This window comes from Lissotriton helveticus, chromosome 2_1 (genome assembly GCF_964261635.1).
Source record: "Lissotriton helveticus chromosome 2_1, aLisHel1.1, whole genome shotgun sequence".
Lineage (NCBI taxonomy): Eukaryota > Metazoa > Chordata > Amphibia > Caudata > Salamandridae > Lissotriton > Lissotriton helveticus.
Genome location: NC_136059.1, coordinates 1,365,522,300 through 1,365,547,678, shown reverse-complemented (window position 1 = coordinate 1,365,547,678; position 25,379 = coordinate 1,365,522,300). Strand labels below are relative to the sequence as shown.

Sequence of the window (25,379 nt, the reverse complement as noted above, 5' to 3'; positions counted from 1 at the left end):
GCTCAATGACAAAGTTCTAGTTCTATTATATTCATGGAGGTGAGTTTTGGACTTCCTTTCTGCTATTGATTTTGCCAGCAGCTAGAGAAAATTAAATAAATTCATAGGTACCAGCCTGCCTGAGAGAACAAACTACACACTGCAGCCAGCCACGGCATCCACCTTCTGTCTCTTTAATAAAATTAGATCTTTACATTGTCTATTGAAAGACCAGAAGCTCCTATTATGCTGGTTTAAGGCATATTCACAATGTCTGCAGAGATAAGAGTTACAGGTTTTGTAATAAAACGTTTTAATAGTAGATGCAGTAAACAATTTTGCAGTTTTAAGAAGTTTGTCAAATCTGGAACCAGACCAATAGACTTTAAATGCCACAGCCAAATGTACTTCAAAGGAGAAATGTCTATGCCGGCCTAATACATGACAAATGTAACATATCCAGTCAAAGTAGGAGAATAAACTGAAACAAGAGGTTTTACATAAGAAATGAGTATTTGTAGAGCTGTTCTTTAAGCATGCAATCCATTTTTGTATTGTTTTAAAAAATGCATTGCATACAGTTGAGAATGAAAACAGGGATTTTCTACTGACTTATAAATGTTTTAGTTCTTTTAGAATTCTGGAAGCATGCTGTAGAGTACTTGCCTGACATCAGAATCTCCTCTGAAAGATATTATGCAAAATAGTTATTTTAGCATAGAAAAGCTCTAGAAAAGGTGCATCACCGTCACCCCTCAGTAAGAAATAAATGAAAGACTACATTTAGATAATACCATAAAGAAGAATATGCCGGTCTGGTGGATCTAATGAATTTAAGATGTAAGAAATCAACCAAGTTTTCCTATAACTTTGCCTTTGACTAGGCTATGGTTGAGAGTATTCACTGATCTGTGAACATTTTGTTTTCAGAAATTTTTATTATGAAGATTTTCAGAAAGAGGATACACTACATCAACCACAGTAAAGCAATTCTAACAAGTATATAGTATTCATAAGTTTAAAGACATCTGTGAAATATCAATATGTTTAAATAGAAAGAGATTCTAGCATTGCTTATATTAAAAAATGCATCATGGGGCAGAAGAGGAGGGAGAGTGATAGGAAGGAAAGGGAAGGGGTTGATAAGGCCTAGTGATGCGAGGAGTATTAATAGCCTTCTTATTTGTGCGGATGAATGTGACTGAGATCAAGGAGTCCAGATCCATGTTTGATTTTGTTGACAAATTTTATGTGGGTATATTTGTGAGTTGAGGCTGTTGAGGTAATGTTGAAAATCATGAGCAAAGTTCCAGTCTACGTCATGTTATATTTCCAAGATCAATGGGGGAGGGGGATTTGATTTTTGCATGTTCATTGTAGTTGTCCCCACAGTTTGTGCGAGTCATGTGAATTAATGTTTTTGTTAAATACAGTATTGACAGACCCATGCCCACCATGTAGGATATGTTTTTTTTGTAGGATTTCCATTGGCAAAGTCTATTTATTTTTCCTATTTTCAGAAGAAGGTACATCAGATGAAGGTAGCGGTTGTTTATATTAGCAGAGGGTGTAGCAGACCACAGGCCCAGGAATACATTGATATAATTTAGGCAAAGGTTTGTGTGAAAGATCCTATTAATGTTTTTCTCAATTTCCTTCCAGAAAGGTTTTAACAATATTTGGTGAATAATTCCAGTTGCAGTATTGCAGTTCCAGTATTTATTCGAGCTTGATGGAGCAAATTTTGCAAATTTTTCTGGTGTACGAAAAGATCTTTAGACTGTCCAAATTTTGCATTGAGCTATATTGGGAGATATCTTATCTTTAGTAAAACAACTCCATATTTCAGGCCACACTTTTGCCATAGGTGGTTGAATATTGAGTGTAGAGCAAGATTCACTCCATTTACTTTACTGTTAAAACAATACTTTTTTATTGTCATTATGGTTATATAATTTTTTGCATATTTTTGAAGCAGCATGTGGTTGGGATGAAAGTTTTATTAGTAGTGATGCTAAATCTAAATAAAAAGTTTTTTTATACAAGTTTGGCCAATTTTGCTTTAATTTTTTGAAAGCTATAGCAGACTACGATTTCAAAGCTATGTACATTCTGTAGTTTTGCAAATTATTTTGGGGATGGTGGAGTTCCTAGGTCTTTAGCATATTACATGCCTTTGCCTGCACAGTTAAGCCATAGTGGGGGTCTTCCCTCAATTCTGATTTTAATGTTACTCTAGAGAGAGACATGGTCCGAGCTGAGAATTTTGTTATTATGTTTTTGTCAAGACATTTCAAGGCTAGTATGGGCCCATAATAGTAGGGGAGAGTTGAACGTTTAGTTTTTCATTGTTTTTAGTGGTTGCAATGAATGCGGCTTGACAAGATTTTCTCGATCAAAACACCTTCAGTGGTTTGTCCTGTCTCAATGTTTGCATCCACCACAGAGCTTGTCTGCATAGGAACGCTTTTTGATCACTGTAAAAATCCTGGAGACTGATACCGCCTTGAGTTTTGGTTATTCTGAATTTTAGGAGGGCTGGTATTGCTTCATTTTTCCATACAAAGTCAGATATTAATTTGTCTCAAGTCTTACAGAAGTTAATAGTGAGTTGTAGTGAGAACATGAAAGTGATTACATTTTCTTAATGGTCTATCATCATTGTGGTGGTTTCAACTCTACCTCACCATGCCATGAACTTGGGGGATCATGCATTAATAGCATTTTTAATTTTCAGGAGCTGTGTTTGTTCAAGATGGTGTTTGGTGTATGTTATGTTTATTTTTAAAACTGGGCTGATCTCTCCTTGTGTTTGCTTTGTTCGCCCTAAGTTGGCAGGGTATGCCCAGACGTGGGTCCCTTGCTCACTTTGCCACTCGATTCAAGCTAGCCTGGCTGATGAGGGGTGTTACCCTGAAACCGGTACCAGGATGCTTGTTTCCAGTCCAGGGAGGACCTGGACTGGCAGTTCGGGCTGGACTGTTCACATGAGGCACAGGGCCAAACTGATTTGCATATGGCTGGGTCCAAACTGGGGTGGAGAAGTAAACTAAAGAACGATGATGGATTCAACCCAGATTTGTGTTGGGGGGCTAGGGGTGAGTGTCTGAAAAGTTTCAGGACTCCGTCCGTCATCGCCTTGTATTTTCTTTTTAATTGTAGACTTAAATACTTAATGCGCTTGGGTTGCCATGTAAGTTTGGTGTTGTTTCTGTGAGAACGGAGGTTATCAAGAGATACAATTTGGTTTTATCCAGGTTTAAAGAGTTTCCTGATATTTCTGCACTTTGGTTAACTGCATTTACTATTGCTGAGATTGCCAGGTCTGCTTTTCTGTGAAGATCAGGACATCATCTGCATAAATTTTATATTTTTGTATGTTAGATTAGAATGGGATAACTTCTATATCCTCATTAGGTCTTAGGGAGGCTAATAGCAGCTCTATCACAAATATGAAGAGGAGGGGCGATCATGGCCATCCTGTCTGGTGCCTTGAGAATGAGCAATTTTGTTTGATAAGTGACCATTTACTCTTATTCGGGCTGGGGGATGGGTGTATATGGCAAAACTTTATGCAATCAAATTTCTATCCTAGGTTTAATTTACTTAAGGCTAATCAAAGGAAGGCCCATGAGACATTGTCAAAGGCTTTCTCTGCGTAAAGCCATGGCTATCGCAGGGAATGATAGGGTCTTAGCTCTTTCAATCACATGGCAGAAAAGACTAATGTTGTCCGATGTGAGACAGCTTTTGACAAAGCAGTCTGGGACTGGTGGATCAACTTTGGTAGCACCTTTTCTAACCTTGTTGATAGAATTTTAGCATAGATCTTGCAGTTCACATTTAGCAGTGACATGGGTCTGTAATTCTTTATTTCAAGGGGTTCTCTCCCATCTTTATGGTAGACTACTATGGTCGCCTCATACGCTGTACCTGTAATTTTATCAATTTCCTTAATAGTCTCTGTAAAGCTTTCCAAGTATGTTGATAATAAAGCCTTATAGAATCTGGCTGTAAGGCCATCAGGGCCTGGTGCTTTACCTGCTTTCAAAGTGTTGATGGTTAAGCTTATTTCCGCTTGGTCTATGGGTTTATAAAGTTCTTGATTTGTTGTATTGGCCATTATGAGTAATTGTATTCCTTCTAGGTATTTTCTAAATACTTGCTTATAGGTAGTGGATTCAGGGTTGTATAGTTTGGAGTAAAGTCTTAAATCACTTCACTATTGCCTGCGGGTCTGTGTGTCTTTTGCCAGAGAAGTCTTTAAACAGCTGTGGATTCAGAAGTTCAATTGTGTTTAAGATGGTTCGCTAGCATTCTACCAGCGCTGTTTTGTTCAATGAATCTTCTTTCTTTAAAGTTAGTTTTCTAAGTATAAGCGCAGCTACTTAGTATTTTCTTGTATTCATATTTGTTGCTTTGTGGCTCATGTAGCCATGCTACATTTCTGTATTAGATGAGTTTATGTTCTGATTGTTTGATATGTGCTTTTAATTCTATTCTACTACTGTCTGGTTGGCATTTTTATTTTCATGGCCATTACTTTTATCATTTCACGTTTTACTGTGGCTTTCATGTCATCCCACAGTGTTTCCGGTCAGTGTTAGAAATGGGATCTCTGGTTGGCTAAGGCTTGCGCCAAAGCCAGGCAGAGACCACCACTCTAGTCAGGGCAAGGGAGTTACACGCCAAAGATAACCCCTTCTCACCCCCTTGGTAGCTTGGCACGAGCAGTCAGGCTTATCCCAGAGGCAATGTGTAAAGCGTTTGCGCAACACCCACACAGCAGCAACACACTAGGCACACCACAAAAGGAACTCCACACAAGGTTATATCAAAAATAGCCTTTGTATTATCATAAAACACATTAGATGGTAACCAGACAATATACACAGTGCCAACTGGCACTGGGCAATATTCACGGGGGACTATTTACAAACAACAGGGCCAATGGGCCACTCTCATAACCATCACAAATCACCAATGGTAAATGTAGCACAAATAATAAATGTAGAGCACAACCAGTAACTACTGGTGAAATACTGAACTGAGGCCTAGATCGTGCAACGTAAATCACACTATGCAATAATCATCACATTAGGCATAAAACACAGTATGCAATCACTGTAGGCATAAACACATGAGGTCTAAAAACCATTAGCATACCATATTACTCACTAACCTCATGAGCATCATTAGAGGCATACATCAGGGCACATAAGCATTGCGCAGTAGACATCATAGTATAAATAGGTTATGCAATACCCAGCGTAAACCTTAGAAAATAAATTGGCATAAAAACAGTGTGCCCAAATTGGGGGCACAACGCACTGAACCTGGCCCCAGGCCAACTGGGTGGGTTCATTGCAGATCCCCTCATTTGTGAGAGGGTTTTATTCGGGTTGATCCTATGCAAGGCAATGTCCCAAAGTAAACTGAAGCCCACCTGACCACAATATTGGTATCTTGTGGGATTTCATATTTTTTTATTCATGGTGATCCAGATGGAGTATCAACGTTGGTCGGGGCAAATGTTTGTTATGTGGTAGGTGTAGGAGAGTAGGGTCTGCTTCCGATAGTCACCCCCACTTTTAGCTGTGATTCTCTGGTTTTTTGACTTTAGTGTGGCTGTGGGCCTGCTAATCAGACCCACAGTCCAGCTGTTCTCTCTCTAAATTGATACCATGCACTTTAGGTGCATACCAGACTGGTTACTGGGTCACTCTTGTGAGCCCCTGTTTAGTGTACCATAGGTACCCAGGGCATAGGTGCACCCTAGGCCAACCAGGGGCTGCAGCATGTATTGTGCCACCCTTGGTTTGCCTTCCAAACTGACACCACAGGTCTGTTCACACAGCCTGGATAAGGTGGTGTAATCACCCTTTACTTAGAGTATACCTATATCTACCTTTACATATAGACACATATACACCTATAAGCCACTCCTATGGTAGGCCTCGACAATCCTGGAGGCAGAGTGCTAGCATGAGCTGAGCCCCTCTGCAGCTTTTGGAACCATCTCCTTATAGCTGCTCTATGATATAGCCATACCATATACTCTTAAGTGCATTATAATCCTCGCGGTTAATGCTAACTTTGGTTTGGCATTATCAAAACATGTTGTGTAAGGTGTCAAACACTTTGGAATACTACCCCCCCCCAATTCTGGCGGCAGGGGTAGCATTCCACCCTTCTAGAGGGAAAAGACATGCAAGTTACTGCTTTACCCGGTTAAAGTTAAACAGATCCTCAGCATCACAAAATGGATGATTTTGCCACAGACATGAGTCTGACCGCCTGTTGCTGGGGGAAACTCCAGCAAGGGCGGCCTGGACAATAGGTTTCCTGTCCAGGGAGGTGCCAGCACCTCCCCAGACAGGGGTTTTGTGTATTAGGGCAGGGAGGGCTGCATTCAGTGAATGCATCTAGACACTGCCTGGGGCACACAAGGTGCTCCATGCATAGCCCGGTTCAAACCAGTTGCTGTGGAACTCCAGCCCCAGCGCGACTCTGGACAAAGGGAAAGGGGTGTAATGACCCCCTTCTCAGGTCCACCCATAGGAGGGACCTAGTCAGGTAATCCAGCCCCCATCCTTAGTATAAGTATAGGAGCTGTGTCACCAGGACTTTCGATTATCCTGGATGAATCTTTTTATAAGACATATCTTGGACCTTCGACATTCCATTCTGACTGGAAGACGGAAGACATCTCCTTTGTGGTCAAGGAGTGACCACCCTGTTCAAACAGGCACCAGCAGCAACTTTGCCGGTCTGCAGTTTCAAGGCTACCGCCGGAACCCGAAGACTCTGCGACTCAAGAACTGGACTTCCAGACTTCTCTGACCCCGACCCACATCAAAGCGGAGACCCGTGGCGGACACGGGAGACGTGGGACCGGACATCTTGGACATCCTGCATTTGGCTACCTGCACTCCTTTCCTGAAGCCTCAGTAAGTTGTGCATTGCGGTACGAGAAGCCCCAGCCCCGAGCATCATTTGAACCGAAGCTCAGGCCCCCACACTCCGCGAGTGTCCCGTGGGCCCCGCCTTTACATTTGTGCTCAACGTGTCTTCCCGGCTCCTTGCCCGTTGGCTAGTGAGCCCCCTGAAGACACCATCTTGAATTTAACTTGCGATCCTGGTTGCTCCAGGCTTGCTCCAGCTTCCCTGAAAAGGAGAAGCGCCACAGACCTTGCTGGCCTGCAACAGAGCCAATCTCGACATCCTGCGTGGGTTGCGGTTGCCAAGGCTTGTTGGGTCCTATCCGGATACCGACGCTGCAGTCATCTAGATGCATCGTGGGACAGCTTGAATCCAGCTCCTGGTCATCGTCGATGCCTCCTGGACCTCGTGGCTGAAGAGACAAACTCACCTTCTTCACCTTCAAGCACCCGACATCGCCTGGTACCTTCCTGGTACCTTCCTGGTCACTGGCTAGTGACCCAGACTCTGTCCCCTCTGCTTTCAGGTTCTTCACACCTCCGATCCACCCTTGGATCAACCCGGACACTTCTCCTCTGGTCGCCTGCAGCACTTCTTTGCAGCTCTCCATAGAAAACGAAGACGAAACCCGACATCTAAAGACACCTATACACCCGGCTTCCGTGGGTGAGGTAACACGAGTACTCTGGTAGTCTCGAGGGTATTGGCCCTCCTAATGTCTAAGTCTAAAAGGTTCCATCCTAGTCCATCCGGAAGAGTCCTTAAACTGTAACTTTGTAACTTTTACGAACTCCATAGAAAGTCAATGGGAACCCGCGCCTGTGTTTAGACACTGCACGCGGCTCCCGTGGGTCTCCTACTTCCTAACCTTTGGTTGTTTAGTGTAGCCCCAGCGATTCTACAGGCCCTAGGCCTGCTTTCTAACTCTCACGTGGTACTTATACCACTTTCTTAGTATATGGTTTGTAGGGATAACATATACTGTGCAACTTATCGTATATTAACTGTGTGACTTGTATTGTATTTTTACCTCTGACCTCAAAGAGTGCAGAGGGGTTGTGTTTAGATTAAATACATATATATTTGATATATACCTTGTGTGGTGTCCTTTCATTTGGTAATCAAGGGATTATATAAGGTAAAACAACTTGCTTAATTCGCCTACTGAAGTCTTAGCCTGAAGACTGTTGGTTCATGCTACCACTAGGATAGCTTTCTATAAGGTTGACTTTACAACCACCATCAATAAGGGTCGATTGGACTGGTACAAGGTGCTCACTAGAACTAGTGGACATCATATGCCAGGCTAACTTCTCACATTGGTGTGCAGCGGTTGGGATAAGAGCATGCAATTTGTTTTACCAAAGAATCTTGTAATATCATCTTAAAGATCATATCAAGGTACCTGTAGGTACATATAAATCAAGTCTTATATACATAGGTTCTACTGAACTTAGTAGTTGTAGGTGGTAAGAGCTTAGCACACCCTGACAAACTCCTAGAGAGGTTCTAGTAGGAAACCATTTAGTGTAGGTAGGTGCACACACCACACCTCACTAGAAAATGTCCTTGGAAGCAGGCCCTAGTGGACCTCTTCCAGAAGAAACCCAGAGGGTGCCTTCTAAGTATGACTCATTCACTTTTCATGAACTGAGAAGCCTGTGTGCAGTCAGAAAGTTGAGACAAGGACAGAGTCCAACCTTCAACCACCTGGTAGATATATTAGTGGGAAATGCTCAAATACACTCAGTGGCCTCCTACAACTACCTAGGGGTCTGGTTCTCGGAACGGGCCAAAGCAAATGTTCACCTCAATCAGCTGGCTTCAAAAGCCAACACAGTAACACATTTGCTAAGACAACTAAGCCAGAATCTTATTAGCCCCTCCGCAAGTCCAATACTGATAGCTTTAAGAGCAAAGCTGCTTCCTGCAATCTCCTACGGAAATCTGGCTTTCCCCGGGAAGCTGGTTGCCCTCCTCAACTCTGCCCAAGCTAAGGCTTACAAGTCTGTGCTGCATATATCAAGGTCCGCAAGAAGAACCAGGCTGAGACCGGAGCTTGGCCTAGCAAGGCCAGATGTGATCGGCCAGGGGGAGCTTATCAAGCTGTACGTGAGGGTATTACAAGCCCCGTATAATTCCTTAAAACAGCACTTGAGATCCATCTTTGAAGATCCGGCATCGACATGGCACTCCAGGCTGGGAAATGCAACTAAAGCTCTCAAATTAGTGGAAGAAAATCTCGTGCGGCAGAACATCCAGCTGAATGTTTGGAAGAGAGCCATTAACAAACAAGTGCATGAAATCTCATTTGAACTTGATTATAAATCCCTCCGCCGAAGTTCCATTTTGGAACCCCTAAATAAATCATACACTGCGGGCAAAGCCCAACCATACCCAAGCGAGGCTATCACAACACAGGCCAGAAGCAAAGAGGGGACTCCATATCCTGCAGGCTATGCACGTACAAAAGGGAATCCTGGCTGCATCTTCTCTGCTGCTGCCCTCGTTTTAAGAATGAACGCCGGCGACTGCTGCGCCCGATCTGCCTCAATCCAAGCATAACAACATGCTCGGAAGCATCAGCCCTGTGTTTGTCAACCACCACCACAATGACATTAGCTAGATTGGCGAAACTAGTGCACCAAATAAGACTGGCACTCAAAACCTATAGCAAGAGCCTTCCATCATTCAGGAAGTTCACTCCACATGCAACGGATTAGAGTTGATGTGAACTTGTGACGTATCATCACTGACAGTGCCACTTTTACCCCCCCCCCCCCCATGAAAGAAAGCAAAGACTCATTCCCACGCATACAAGGCTGGGAAAGGCCAATTAAATGGGACTAAGTTTGGGGGAGCTGTACCCCTCCTCCTTATTTTGTTTTTCACTTTTATCTTTTTTTTTTTAAACTAGAACGGGCCTACACCATCTTTTAAACAAGCAAAGAAGTTTTAGAATTACTGCTCTCTGTACTTTTTATTTTTACTGTAAAGATTTTAATTAATTGTACAGTTAATAAAATATATTAGTGGCTCATTATGTAGAGAATGCATCAGACCAGGGTAACCAAGGGGGTAGACAGGGGGGCATCTCTCAACAGAGGAAAATACCATTGGAGATGATCCATTGGTCTCTGATGAGGATGATGACCAGGATGAAGCTGATGAAGCTCCCCTGAGCAACACAGGACTGTCTGGAGGTGGAGAGGGCCATGGTAGGCCCCCCTCTAACCTTCCAGATAGGCCTAACAGTGGAACCAGAAGGCCCATATCACTGTCCAGTGGTTCTGATCATTCTGATTCCTCAGTAGGGTCCAGTGCCTCTGCTGTGAGAAGGATGACTTCCCCTCAGAGGAGAGAGCACAACGCTAGGATGAAGGAAGTCAAGCTTACGCTCAAGAGGCAAGATGTTGCCCTAGCACAAGAGACCCTGGCTCTTGAAAGAGCGAAAAAGTTAAGTGGGCTAGAGCCCACTGGTGGCAGCAAAATTCCTAGAGATAGGGAAAGGTCTCATGGCCATAGAAACCTGGACAAGATTGTCCCTCCCTATCAGATTGGGGATGACATCCACAAATGGATAACTGCTTTGGAGAGGGCTTAGGACTGGACTGATTTTGTAGATTGTGCAACTAAGGCTCTGGAGGGCTGGTTACTGGGCAGTACGGTCAATGACTATACAGGATTGTATAATTTGATTATGAGAGAACAAATTCTTAACAGAGGAACCAGTTATTGCATCAGCACCTGGTTGACTCTGATCTGATCTCTCCCCAAGAATTGGGAAAGAAGGCAGACAAATGGGTCAGAACCAGGGTGAGGCAGAAGGTACAGAACCAAGGTGGTGATCAGAAGAAGCAAGACCAAAAGGGTGGGGAGAAAGCAAAAGACCAGAAGTCTTCTCAAGGTCCCCAAAAAGCTTCTAATGGTGGGGGTTCCCAACAATCTAAGAAGAAAGAAGGCCCAAGAAACCTTGGTGCAAGATTTGTAGAGTAAATACTCACTGGACCAGCCACCATTGCCCCTAAGGCAACTGTTCCCCCTAGTCCAGCTCCAAGAGGTGGTTCTCAACAGAAGGGTGTAGTAGGGTTAACCCTGGGAACTGAGATGAATTCTGGCCTAGTCAGAATACCAACTCAAGCTGTTTTGATCTGTGATGGGGACATAATTATGTCCTCTACTGGGAGTCCCAATAACTTGGGCAAGTACAGGCAAACTCCTTTAATTAATGGCAAAGTGGCTCAGGCCTACAGGGAAACGTGCTAGTGTCACAATGGTGACGCCTGGCTTTGTGGACCCTGGACAGATCATACTAGGTGAAAATTACCTAGTGGCCAATGCTAGCAATGTCACTACCACTCACAGTATGGCAATTGTTAATTTCTCCTGGGGAGGGGTAACTGGCCTCAAAAAGGTTGTGGTTAGCTCAGACCTCCCTGTAGAATGCTTGCTTGGAAATGACCTGGAGACTTTAGCTTGGGCTGAAGTGGAGTATAGGACCCATGCAGACATGTTAGGGATATCAGCACATGTCCTTGCTGTGACTAGGTCACAGGTCAGAAATAGCAACACTGAACTGACAGTGGATTCTGGAACAATGGACCAGTTGCCTACCAGGTGGAGAAGCAGTAGGGTTAAGGCAGTGCCTTCCCCCTTGCCTCAGGAAGAGAGTCAGACTTCACAGGAAGCTGATTGTGAGACCCAGGAGGAAACTGTCCTAGAAAAGCTTGAGCCTGATCAGGTTGAGTTTCTTGGGACAGGGAGACGCTCCAGGGCAGATCTGAGGCAGTAGCAGTTAGACTGCCCTTCTCTTGAACCCCTCAGACAGCAAGTTGCTGCTGAGGCTGCAGGGAATGCTAGTGGGACCGACAAAGTCTATTGGGATGATGGGCTCCTGTATTCAGAGGCTATAGACCCTAAGCCTGGAGATTCCAGGAGGTTGGTCATACGTTTGGCTTTCAGGGGCTTCCTTCTCACACTAGCCCATGATATTCCCCTAGCAGGACATCTTGGCCAGAACAAGACTTGGGACAGGCTTGTTCCTCAATTTCACTGGCCTCACATGTCAGAAGATACCAAGGAGTTTGTCGCTCCTGTGTCACCTGCCAAGCCAGTGGCAAATCAGGTGGCACCACAAAGGTCCCCCTAATACCACTACCTGTGGTGGGGGTTCCCTTTGAACGTGTAGGGATTGACATTGTTGGACCAATGGATCCCAAAACAGCCTCTGGGCACAGGTTTATTCTGGTGGTAGTGGATCATGCCACCAGATACCCAGAAGCTATTCCCCTAAGGACCACAACAGCACCTGTTGTGGCAAGAGCCCTCCTGGGAGTTTTCTCAAGAGTGGGTTTTCCAAAGGAAGTTGTCTCAGACAGAGGTGCAAACTTAAAGTCTGGATATCTGACTGCTATGTGGAAGGAGTGTGGAGTGAACTACAAGTTCACCACACCCTATCATCCACAGTGCAATGGTCTAGTTGAAAGATTTAACAAGACCTTAAAGGGCATGATTAAGGGTCTCCCTGAAAAGCTCAGGCGGGGATGGGACATCCTGCTGCCCTGCCTTTTGTTTGCTTACAGAGAGGTCCCACAGAAGGGGGTTGGCTACAGCCCTTTTGAGCTTCTGTTTGGGCACTCTGTAAGAGGACCCCTGTGTCTGGTGAAAGAGGGATGGGAGTTACCTCTCAAACCTCCCAAACAGGACATTGTGGATTATGTACTTGGTCTACGCTCTAGGATGGCAGAGTACATGAAAAAGGCATCTAAAAATCTTGAGGCTAGTCAGGAATTGCAAAAGGCCTGTCATGACCAAAAGGCTGTGCTGACTGTTTACCAGCCACGATAGAAAGTGTAGGTGTTGGAGCCTGTGGCCCCAGCAGCTCTCCAAGACAAGTGGAGTGTACCCCACACTATTGTTAAGCAGAAGTGAGAAGTCACCTATTTGGTTGACCTTGGAACTCCCAGGAGCCCCCACAGGGTGCTTCATGTCAACAGATTGAAACCATATATTGACAGGGCAGACATGGGCTTGCTCATGGCTACAGATGAGGGACATGAGGAAGAGAGTGACCCTCTCCCAGACCTGCTTTCTCAGATCCCTGATGATGGTTCAGTGGATGGTGTAGCCTTGGCAGGCAGCCTCACTGACCAACAGCAGCAGGACTGCAGACAAGTTCTACAGTCCTACAGACATATGTTTTTTCTGACTCCAAGTCAGACTACCTGGTGCACTCATGAAGTGGACACTGGGGTCAGTCCGCCTGTTAAAAGTAAGATTTACAGGCAACCTGATCATGTTAGGGACTGCATCAGGACAGAGGTCCAAAAGATGTTGGATTTGGGAGTCATTGAGCCCTCAGAGAGCCCTTGGGCCAGTCCAGTAGTCCTAGTGCCTAAACCTCACACCCAAGATGGTAAGAGAGAGATGAGGTTTTGCGTGGATTACAGAGGCCTCAATGCTGTCACTAGGACAGATGCCCATCCAATGCCAAGGGCAGATGAACTCATTGACAGATTGGCATCTGCCAAGTTTTTGAGTACATTTGACTTGACAACTGGCTACTGGCAGATCAGACTAGCTGATGATGCAAAGCCAAAGACAGCATTTTCAAACCCTGGTGGGCATTATCAATTTGTGGTGATGCCCTTTGGTTTGAAGAATACACCTGCCACATTCCAAAGGTTGGTGAACCAAGTCCTTTCAGGTCTGGATGACTACTGTGCAGCTTATCTTGATGATATTGCTGTCTTTAGCTCCACTTGGGAAGATCACCTGATCCACCTAAAGAATGTTTTGGAGGCCCTGCAAAAGGCAGGCCTAACTATCAAGGCTACCAAGTGCCAGATAGGGCAGAGTCAGGTTGTATACCTGGGCCACCTTGTAGGTGGAGGCCAGGTTCACCCATTGCAGAGCAAAATCCAGACCATAATGGACTGGACTGCTCCAACCACCCAGTCTCAGGTCAGAGCTTTCTTGGGCCTGACTGGGTATTACAGGAAATTTGTTAAGGGGTATGTTCTATAGTGACACCACTGAATGACTTAACTTCTAAGAAAATGCCAAAGAAAATTCAGTGGACAGTAAGCTGTCAAAAGGCATTTGATGACCTGAAGCAGGCCATGTGCACTGCTCCTATTCTGCAAAGTCCAGACTACTCCAAAGAATTCATTGTCCAAACAGATGCTTCTGAGTTGGGGGTAGGTGCTGTGCTTTTACAATTGAATAAAGGTGGTCAAGACCAGCCAGTAGCTTTTATTAGCAGAAGGCTGACCCCTAGAGAGAAACGTTGGTCAGCTATTGAGAGGGAGGCCTTTGCTGTGGTTTGGGCCCTGAAGAAGCTGAGGCCATACTTGTTTGGTACTCACTTCAAGATTCAGACAGACCATAAGCCCCTCTTGTGGCTAAACCAGATGAAGGGTGAAAATCGCAAACTGCTCAGGTGGTCCATTTCCCTACAGGGGATGGACTTTACAGTGGAACATAGACCTGGGACTGAGGTGATGCACCGTTACATCGCAACTTTTACAACGGGAGTCTTTTACAACGGAACTTTTACAACGCAGGATCCATTACATCGGATGCCATTACAACGCATGGCATTACATAGCAGATGCTATTACAACGCATGACATTACATCGTACGTATAGGTAAGTAATTAAAAATTTTTTATTTTATTAATATTAATTATAATTAAATATATTTATTTATGTTTTTTAATATTATTAATTTATTTATTATATTAAAGTAATTTTTAAAATAAGTACAGGTGTACAGGGGTGTTTTTAGGTTTCAGGGTAGGGTTTGGGTTTTGGGGTACAGGGGTGTTTTTAGGTTTCAGGGTAGGGTTTGGGTTTTGGGGTACAGGGGTGTTTTTAGGTTTCAGGGTAGGGTTTGGGTTTTGGGGTACAGGGGTGTTTTTAGGTTTCAGGGTAGGGTTTGGGTTTTGGGGTACAGGGGTATTTTTAGGTTTTAGGGTTGGGTTTGGGTTTTGGGGTACAGGGGTGTTTTAGGGTTCAGGGTTGGGTTTGTGCTTAGGGCTAATTAAATTATATTTACCATTTATAAATTAATTAAAATATATTTATTAAATTAAATTAAGTATATTAGATTAATTACATTTTTTAATTAAATTAAATAAATTATTTTAATTAATTTAATTTAATTACAATTTTAAAAATATTTAAATTAAATTAATTTCATTATATTAATTAATTAAAATTAATTACAATTTTTATTAAAATTAAATTAAATAAATAGATTTAAATCTATTAAATTAATTACTATTTTAAAATGTATTTTAATTAAATTAATTAAATTTAATTATATTAACTTAATTACATTTTTTTTTAAAAAGGTATACTTACCTATACTTACGATGTAATGCCATGCGTTGTAATAGCATCTGCTATGTAATGCCATGCGTTGTAATGGCATCCGATGTAATGGATCCTGCGTTGTAAAAATTCCGATGTAACGGTATGCGTTGTAAAAAACCGCGTTGTAGTGACACCAATCCGGGACTGACCATGCCAATGCAGATTGACTCTCCAGATATTTCCACTTAGAACATGAAGACTCAACTGGTCAAGGTTAGTTTAATGTCCCTGCTTTTTTGGGGGGGGGGGGGGGTTGTGTAGGAGAGTAGGGTCTGCTTCCTATGGTCACCCCCACTTTTTGCTGTGATTCTCTGTTTTTTCGACTTTAGTGTGGCTGTGGGCCTGCTAATCTGACCCACAGCCCATCTGTTCTCTCTCTAAATTGATACCATGCACTTTAGGTGCATACCAGATTGGTTAATGGGTCACTCTTGTGAGCCCCTGTATAGTGTAACATAGGTACACAGGGCATAGGTGCACCCTAGGCCTACCAGGGGCAGCAGCATGTAGTGTGCCACCCCTGGTTTGCCTTCCAAACTGACGCCCCAGGTCTGTTCACACAGCCTGGGTAAGGTGGTGTAATCACCCCTTACTTAGAGTATACCTATATCTACCTTTACATATAGACACATATACACCTATAAGCCACTCCTATGGTAGGCCTCGACAATCCTGGAGGCAGAGTGCTAGCATGAGCTGAGATCCTCTGCAGCTTTCGGAACCATCTCCTTATAGCTGCTCTATGATATAGCCATACCATATACTCTTAAGTGCATTATAATCCTCGCGGTTAATGCTAACTTTGGTTTGGCTTTATCAAAACATGTCGTGTAAGGTGTCAAACACTTTGGAATACTACACCCCCGCCAATTCTGGCAGCAGGGGTAGCATTCCACCCTTCTAGAGGGAAAAGACATGCAAGTTACTGCTTTACCCGGTTAAAGTTAAACAGAGCCTCAGCATCACAAAATGGATGCTGCTGCCACAGACACGAGTCTGACCTCCTGTTGCTGGGGGAAACTCCAGCAAGGGCGGCCTGGAAAATAGGTTTACTGTCCAGGGAGGTGCCAGCACCTCCCCAGACAGGGGTTTTGTGTACTGGGGCAGGGAGGGCTGCATTGGGTGAATACACCTAGACACTGCCTGGGGCACACAAGGTGCTCCATGCATAGCCCGGTTCAAACCAGATGCTGGGTCACTCCAGCCCCAGCGCAAAACTGGACAAAGGGAAAGGGGTGTAACCACCCCGTTCTCTGATCCACCCATAGGAGGGACCTAGTCAGGTAATCCAGCCCCCATTATTAGTATAAGTATAGGAACTGTGTCCCCAGGACTTTAGATTATCCTGGACAAATCTTTTTATAAGACCTATCTTGGACCTTCGACATTCCATTCTGACTGGAAGACGGAAGACATCTCCCTTGTGGTCAAGGAGTGACCACCTTGTTCAAACAGGCACCAACAGCAACTTTGCCGGTCTGCAGTTTCAAGGCTCCCGCCGGAACCCGAAGACTCTGCGACTCAAGAACTTGACTTCCAGACTTCTCTGACCCCGACCCACATCAAAGCTGAGACCCGTGGCGGACACAAGAGACGTGGGACCGGACATCTTGGACATCCTGCCTTTTGCTACCTGCACACCTTTCCTGAAGCCTCAGTAAGTTGTGCATTGGGGTACGAGAAGTCCCAGCCCCGAGCATCATTTGAACCGAAGAACAAGGCAGGGCCCACAACCGAAGCAAGGTGGGCCCCGCCTTTACATTTGTGCTCGACGTGTCTTCCCGGCTCCTTGCCCGTTGGCTAGTGAGCCCCCTGAAGACGTCATCTTGAATCTAATTTGCGATCCTGGTTGCTCCAGCTTCCCTGAAAAGCAGAAGCGCCACAGACCTTGCTGGCCTGTAATAGAACCAATCTCGACATCCTGCGTGGGTTGTGGTTGCCAAGGCTTGTTGGGTCTAATCCAGATACCGACAATGCAGTCATCGAATCCAGCTCCTGGTCATAGTCGATGCCTCCTGGACCTCGTGGCTGAAGAGGCAAACTCACCTTCACCTTCAAGCACCCAACATCGCCTGGTTCCTTCCTGGTAACTTCCTGGTCACAGACTCTGTCCCCTCTGCTTTCAGGTTCTTCACATCTCCGATCCACCCTTGGATCCACCAGGACACTTTTCCTCTGGTCGCCTGCAGCACTTCTTTGCTGCTCTCCATAGAAAACGACGACGAATCCTGACATCAAAAGACACCTATGCACTCGGCTTCCGTGGGTGAGGTAACACAAGTACTCTGGTAGTCTCGAGGGTATTGGCCCTCCTAGTGTCTAAGTCTAAAAGGGTTCCGTCCTAGTCCATCCAGAAGTGTCCTTAAACTGTAACTTTTACGAACTCCATAGAAAGTCAATGGGAACCCGTGCCTTTGTTTAGACACTGCACGCGGCTCCCGTGGGTCTCCTACTTCCTAACCTTTGGTTGTTTAGTGTAACCCCAGCGATTCTACAGGCCCTAGGCCTGCTTTCTAACTCTCACGTGGTACTTATACCACTTTCTTAGTATGTGGCATAAGGTATACTGTGCAACTTATCGTATATTAATTGTGTGACTTGTATTGTATTTTTACCTCTGACCTCATAAAGAGTGCAGAGGGGTTGTGTTTAGATTAAATACATATATATTTGATATATACCTTGTGTGGTGTCCTTTCATTTGGTATTCAAGGGATTATATATGGTAAAACAACTTGCTTAACTCGCCTACTGAAGTCTTAGCCTGAAGACTGCTGGTTCATGCTACCACTAGGATGGCTTTCTATAAGGTTGACTTTACAACCACCATCAATAAGGGTCGATTAGACTGGTACAAGGTGCCCACTAGAACTAGTCGAGATCATATGCCAGGCTAACTTCTCACAGTAGGTCTCTCTGTTACCTTTTAGAATTAGCCCTTTTCCTTCCTCATTGTACATGGACTCCAAAATTATTCTTTCAGCCTGTTTTGATATAACCATTAAAACCCCATTCTTTTTTTGCTAGTGAGCAGACAATATGCTGGACCCAAAACCTTTGTAAGGATTGGGCTTTGTTAGTTCCAATTGTGGTTTCATGTAGGTAAACTATGTCTCCTTTAAGTATTTGGTAGTAATCTATTTGTTTTCCTTTTTACCGGACAATTAAGGCCTTTCACATTTAGAAATACAATTTTTAATTCCTCTTAGTCGTTGGTAGCATGTAACTGGTTAATATTTAGGATTTCAACAATATGATACAACTTTGATCACAAATATCATATATATCCTATATCATTAATAAGCAATACTTCTTCATGTTATTTTCATGGATCCTGTATCTACTGCAAATAATAGTTCGTATTTTAATGTAGGTCTGAAGTCTGAAGCCTTATGTCGATATTATGAACTACTGGAAGTAGTATATAGCGGACAGGGCAGTGTGAGTGGTATTCAAAGGGCATATCAAGGAAAACATGGTGAGCAGGAAAACAAAACGGGGCAATATCAGTGACGGCAGAATGTCTAAACCATAACCTACCCATCTCTAAACCCATCGAAGAGTCAAGGAGCAGTGGGAGCCTCAAGGAGCCGGAACCTGGTTAACTCTGAAACATACAGCAAGGAACTCGTAATGATTTCTGGATTTGGGGGAGGACAAAGAGGGGGGAATAGAGGTGCCACAACTGGACCTGTATCACTATGTCGCACACCTACAGTACACAGCCCAATGGCTGGACCTAGGAGACTACTGGGAAAAGTGTTTGCTAACAGGGATGGTGGAATCAGGTTGACTGCTGGTAGTATTAATGGTGGGTGTGGGGATCTCGACAGAAATCCCATACATAGTCTGACAGTGAAAATATGGCAACGTTTCAACGAACCAATACTGAAACGGGCCCCATTCCACAAGAACTCCCAATTTGTCCTCCCAAGCATGGAGAGAAGGTGGGTATACCCCAGAGAGGCTTTCATAACCTTTGAAGAGGCTTGCAAAGAATTTACGCTTGGACCTGGGCACTTCTTACATCATGCCAAACTAGCCTAGATAGCCAAATTGACCTGATTCTCTTACCCTGCCACGCCCAAACCTACCCACACCCTGGGGATCCTACTGTCCTGCAGGACAGGCAGACATTTGATTTCACTGTTAAAGAAAATTATGCTGGCCCTGGTCACCTACGGCCTTGTATGGTGATCTAGAAACTCCGTTGGACGATGGGGACTGGGTGCATGTCTGTGACCTTACTCGTACAGTCTCTTAAAATGGCTGCTTTAAGCTGCTACACCACAATTTCCTGCATAGGACCTATCTGACTCTTAAAGACCTTCACCGCATGTCCCCGACTAGACCGGACAGCTGCCCATGTTGTGGTATTAGCAGGGCAAACTTTCTGTATTTGGCCTGGCAATGCCAGGCAGTAGAGGACTTAAAGCAGACCACGCACCTCAGAATAGAACACAGACCTCAGAGCTGCCTATTTGGCAATATTAAAAGGCAGAAGAAATGCACAATTTATATTTACAGATTATAGATTTATATAGTGTACCCAGGTAGTAACAGACCACCGGATTGGAGCGAATAAACGTCTTCACTTAAGGCGTTAAAGAAAGCCCTCACTCACCACCTAGTGATGACATGCTTCATCATTGGGCCCCACAAAAGAGACCTAGCGTCTCTTTCGTGTGCTTCGACGCCAGATCTACTGCAGAGCGGGTTAGTGGGTAAAGGCAATGTTGTGCGAAGGAAATTAATTTTAAGTGAGTGATGAGGGGTTTAAAAAGAAGTCAGTAGTGTCTCAAAAGAACTTTATTAACATGATCACTATGGACTTAGAAGTAAAAAAAGTTTGTGTAGGAAATACGTCCACATTTAATTAAGTGGTAGTTTCCTAGGTCAGTCGACATGTTTCAGCCAAGAAACGGTGTAAATTTACCTGGCATTGATCAGGACTTAGTGTGTGATAAACCCTGGCGGTATGGGCTCGCTAAGGCCCACCCTACCTAGGGACGTGAAAGTGAAAAAATTCTTGTGAAAAAAGTGCAAAAAATTAGGAATAAGAGAATATCATCCTAATTACTCCTGGTTTAGGAGGCTTCCGACTTTTGCGGTTTCTGCACCTGTGGGAAAAGAATTAAACGGACAAACATATAGGACAAAATAAACAATGAGTTGTGGTGTTGGTCACTTAATGTAGATCCGTTGTGCTCCTATAGGTGGTTTAAAAAGCATTGTGTGGCAGAGTAGCAGTATAGTTAACACCACCTTGGTCCCCATATTTATAGAACGCTATTGGTTGGTAGTGATGTGTACTATACGTGCTATATAGAGGCAGTTCTATGTACAATGGTTTTGTGCTGTAAGAGATGCTATCAATCTAAAAAGTCGGCGCGATCACGATCGTGCTAACAAATTAAAAGATTTCTCATTTTAGGGTGTAAAATGTTCACACCATGGGTCACAGGGGGGGGGGTGGACGCGTAATTGGCACACCCTGCAATAGTAAAACAAAACAACCGGGTATTGACAAACAGTCGATCCCTCGGCATAGAATGGTACTTAGCTTCATGAGGCAAAACGCAGAGAGATTACTCCGTTGTACTCACGCCCTCGACGCTCGGCACCCGTAGTGAACCTGTAGCGGCCCTCCGCTGGACCCCGAAGATGTGGGCGCGGGGCAGCGGGAGCGTTAAGTAATCGCTACGAGGAACTGAGCTTCCGGGTTGGGCGTGGTCGCACCAGGTAGAGGCTTGGGCGTGAGCCAATCGGTAATAGCTGATGAGAATGACGCGCCGGTCACAAGGAAAGAGCCCGGTATTCCTGGCGTTGCTAGGAGCAACCGACGACACAAGCATGGCGAGTCTGTTCTCACCTCGTCGAGTCATATAAAAATTCAGCAATTCTGGTTCAAACTCCTGAGAAGTTATAAAGTTTGTGAGTGCAGCCAGAAAGGAATGTATGGCTGTAATTGGGGTCCGACGGGAGCAGAGACTCCATTAAACTCGGCACTGGATACCAGGGGCACCTCGATCTGGTGCTAGTCAATTGGTGAAGTAAACTAATATTCATTGGTAATTACGAGTAAACACTGGTTGGAATATGCGAGTACCAGGTCACAGTGCATCAACAGACTAGTCAGAAAAGGCTCACGAATGATAGTTAGTGACAACAAGTCTGGTTCAACAGAAACATAGATGGAAGACTATAGTTAGACTTTATTTTAATACAGAGTTCCATGGGATACCATCGTTCAGCCCGAGAGTGTGGGTCCCAAGTCTGTAGACCCACCTTTGTTCCTTCTCAAAAAGGCGGTTGGTGATATTACTGCCATTTCCAATGTGTTCTATGACTGTCCAGTGCATATCATTCGTGGTGTGATTAAATTCAAGGAAGTGTTTACTCATTTTAGTAGTTGCTTTTTTACATCTCACATTAGACCGGTGTTCACAAATTCTTTGCTTAACCTTCCTACTGGTCATCCCTACATAACGTAGATTACAAGGACACGTGATGAGATAGACCACATTTTGTGTGTTGCAGTTTGTGTGATCTCATCCCCAATTTCGCCAGCCTTTTTTAGGTGCTGGCCGGAGAGGCAGAGGGAAGAGAAGAGGGTCCAACCAACTATCATGGGAGAATACGGACATGGTGAGCAACCACACCCGCAACAAGGAACAACAACCGGGAACGAGCGGAACCTAAGTTTAATAACAAACCTCTCCGACAAAGTTTTGTCATCGGTTGAAACAAAGGTTCTGGAGAGAGGATTAGGCTTCATCCCCACTTCAAGACCTGACAAGTTCCGGCTTCATTGTGAGCTCGGAGCTTTTTTCAGAAAATTGAAACTTAAAGCCTTCTTTGAGGGAAAGGAAGACCCCAATGAGGCTCTGCGAAACGGTGACACTAGCCTCAGATTAAGCTCCACTTTTACGCCGCCACCACATACTGTGCCGGCAGCCATCACAGCTTTTGAGCAGGCAATTTCTCGAGACCTCGAGAACTGCCAAGATCCAAAATCCTTCAACAATTTCACCGCTGCTGAATACCATGCTTTGCAAGATCTACAGAATGACCAAAACATCACGATAAAACCGGCGGATAAGGGTGGTGGCCTCGTTATTCAAAATACCACTGATTACGACAAGGCATGTCGGCTACTTCTCAACGATAGAAAGAATTACAAACCTTTGACAGCTGACCCCACGGAAGATCTCAGATCACGGATCACGATACTAGTAAGGAGAGCGGAAGAAGACGGACTCATCTCAAAGAATGAGGCTAATTACCTCAGCGTTAATGAGAGTATTACCCCCTACTTCTACACCCTCCCGAAGACCCATAAAAATCGGATGCCCCCACCTGGACGTCCGATTGTCTCTGGGATTGGTTCCTTACTGGAACCTCTTTCCCGTTTCTGTGACCATTACTTGAAACCTATAGTACAGAGCACTCCAACTTACCTCAAGGACACGAAGAGCCTCTTACAACTACTTGAGAACCTGAGTTTCGCTGACAATACTGTCACTCTAGTTACTCTTGACATTGAGAGCTTATATACCAGCATCCCCCAGGACGATACCATCAAGGTCCTTGAGGCAGCCCTAGACTCTGTTACCTGGAACTACCAAACCTCTAAGGGTTTCATTTTGGAATGTGCGACGCTGGCACTTAAAGAAAATTTCTTCTCCTATGAGGGTGACCTTTACCTTCAGTGTACCGGGACCTCTATGGGTAGTACTTTTGCCCCGAGCGTGGCAGGCCTTTACGTAGCAGATTTTGAGGCCAAATACATCCTGCCTACTAGTAGTCCATTCTCTCAATCAATACAAGTCTGGCGCCGTTATATCGACGACGTGTTGGTCCTATGGAATGGTAATGATGAGGAACTTCAGACCTTCTTGACGTGGGTCAATACTCTAGACCCCAATCTAAAATTCACGTACGCCACGAGCAAAACTGAGGCGACATTCCTGGACGTCACCATCAAAGTCTCTGGAACCAAACTTATCACTAAGACTTTTCATAAACCAACTGCTAAAAACAATCTTTTGGAATTCACCAGCTTCCACCCTCGTCCCTTGAGAGAGAATCTCCCCTATGGCCAGTATCTCCGGTTGAGACGAAATTGTTCTGAATTACAGGACTTTAAGGCGCAATCTGCTGAACTAACAACTAAACTTAAAGTCAGAGGATACCCCACCCCTATTCTGACCAAAGGCTACAAAAGAGCTCGCAATCAGCCAAGGGAAGCTCTTCTTGAAGAAAGGGAGCACACTGAACAGGATATCCCTTTAACTTGTGTCACAACATATAGTACTCTGTCGAACTTTATGAAAAAATCAATAAATAAGAATTGGCGTATTTTGACCAGCACCAACCAGACTTGGGAAAAACCTCTCTTCTCCTTTAAGAAAGGTAGAAGCATCAAAGATGCATTAGTCCACACACGACCAAGACCGAAAACCCTAGAAGCACTGAGATCAGTAACCGATACCTGGAACCTTCCGAGGGTGGTGGGCCATTACCCTTGTTCCAATTGTAGTGTCTGCCACCTAACAACACACTCAAAAACGCTGACTCTAGAACCAGGCAAGACTTGGACTCAACGAGATCACACAAACTGCAACACACAAAATGTGGTCTATCTCATCACGTGTCCTTGTAATCTACGTTATGTAGGGATGACCAGTAGGAAGGTTAAGCAAAGAATTTGTGAACACCGGTCTAATGTGAGATGTAAAAAAGCAACTACTAAAATGAGTAAACACTTCCTTGAATTTAATCACACCACGAATGATATGCACTGGACAGTCATAGAACACATTGGAAATGGCAGTAATATCACCAACCGCCTTTTTGAGAAGGAACAAAGGTGGGTCTACAGACTTGGGACCCACACTCTCGGGCTGAACGATGATATCCCATGGAACTCTGTATTAAAATAAAGTCTAACTATAGTCTTCCATCTATGTTTCTGTTGAACCAGACTTGTTGTCACTAACTATCATTCGTGAGCCTTTTCTGACTAGTCTGTTGATGCACTGTGACCTGGTACTCGCATATTCCAACCAGTGTTTACTCGTAATTACCAATGAATATTAGTTTACTTCACCAATTGACTAGCACCAGATCGAGGTGCCCCTGGTATCCAGTGCCGAGTTTAATGGAGTCTCTGCTCCCGTCGGACCCCAATTACAGCCATACATTCCTTTCTGGCTGCACTCACAAACTTTATAACTTCTCAGGAGTTTGAACCAGAATTGCTGAATTTTTATATGACTCGACGAGGTGAGAACAGACTCGCCATGCTTGTGTCGTCGGTTGCTCCTAGCAACGCCAGGAATACCGGGCTCTTTCCTTGTGACCGGCGCGTCATTCTCATCAGCTATTACCGATTGGCTCACGCCCAAGCCTCTACCTGGTGCGACCACGCCCAACCCGGAAGCTCAGTTCCTCGTAGCGATTACTTAACGCTCCCGCTGCCCCGCGCCCACATCTTCGGGGTCCAGCGGAGGGCCGCTACAGGTTCACTACGGGTGCCGAGCGTCGAGGGCGTGAGTACAACGGAGTAATCTCTCTGCGTTTTGCCTCATGAAGCGAAGTACCATTCTATGCCGAGGGATCGACTGTTTGTCAATACCCGGTTGTTTTGTTTTACTATTGCAGGGTGTGCCAATTACGCGTCCACCCCCCCCCCCTGTGACCCATGGTGTGAACATTTTACACCCTAAAAGTGAGAAATCTTTTAATTTGTTAGCACGATCGTGATCGCGCCGACTTTTTAGATTGATAGCATCTCTTACAGCACAAAACCATTGTACATAGAACTGCCTCTATATAGCACGTATAGTACACATCACTACCAACCAATAGCGTTCTATAAATATGGGGACCGAGGTGGGGTTAACTATACTGCTACTCTGCCACACGATGCTTTTTAAACCACCTATAGGAGCACAACGGATCTACATTAAGTGACCAACACCACAACTCATTGTTTGTTTTGTCCTATATGTTTGTCCGTTTAATTCTTTTCCCACAGGTGCAGAAACCGCAAAAGTCGGAAGCCTCCTGAACCA

General features: G+C 44.5%; 1 protein-coding gene across 2 annotated transcripts in view; it reads right to left on the bottom strand.

Moving 5' to 3' along the window:
- HELQ (helicase, POLQ like) overlaps nt 1-25,379 on the bottom strand; it is a 494,226-nt gene that overhangs the window by 21,423 nt on the left and 447,424 nt on the right. The window lies entirely within an intron of this gene.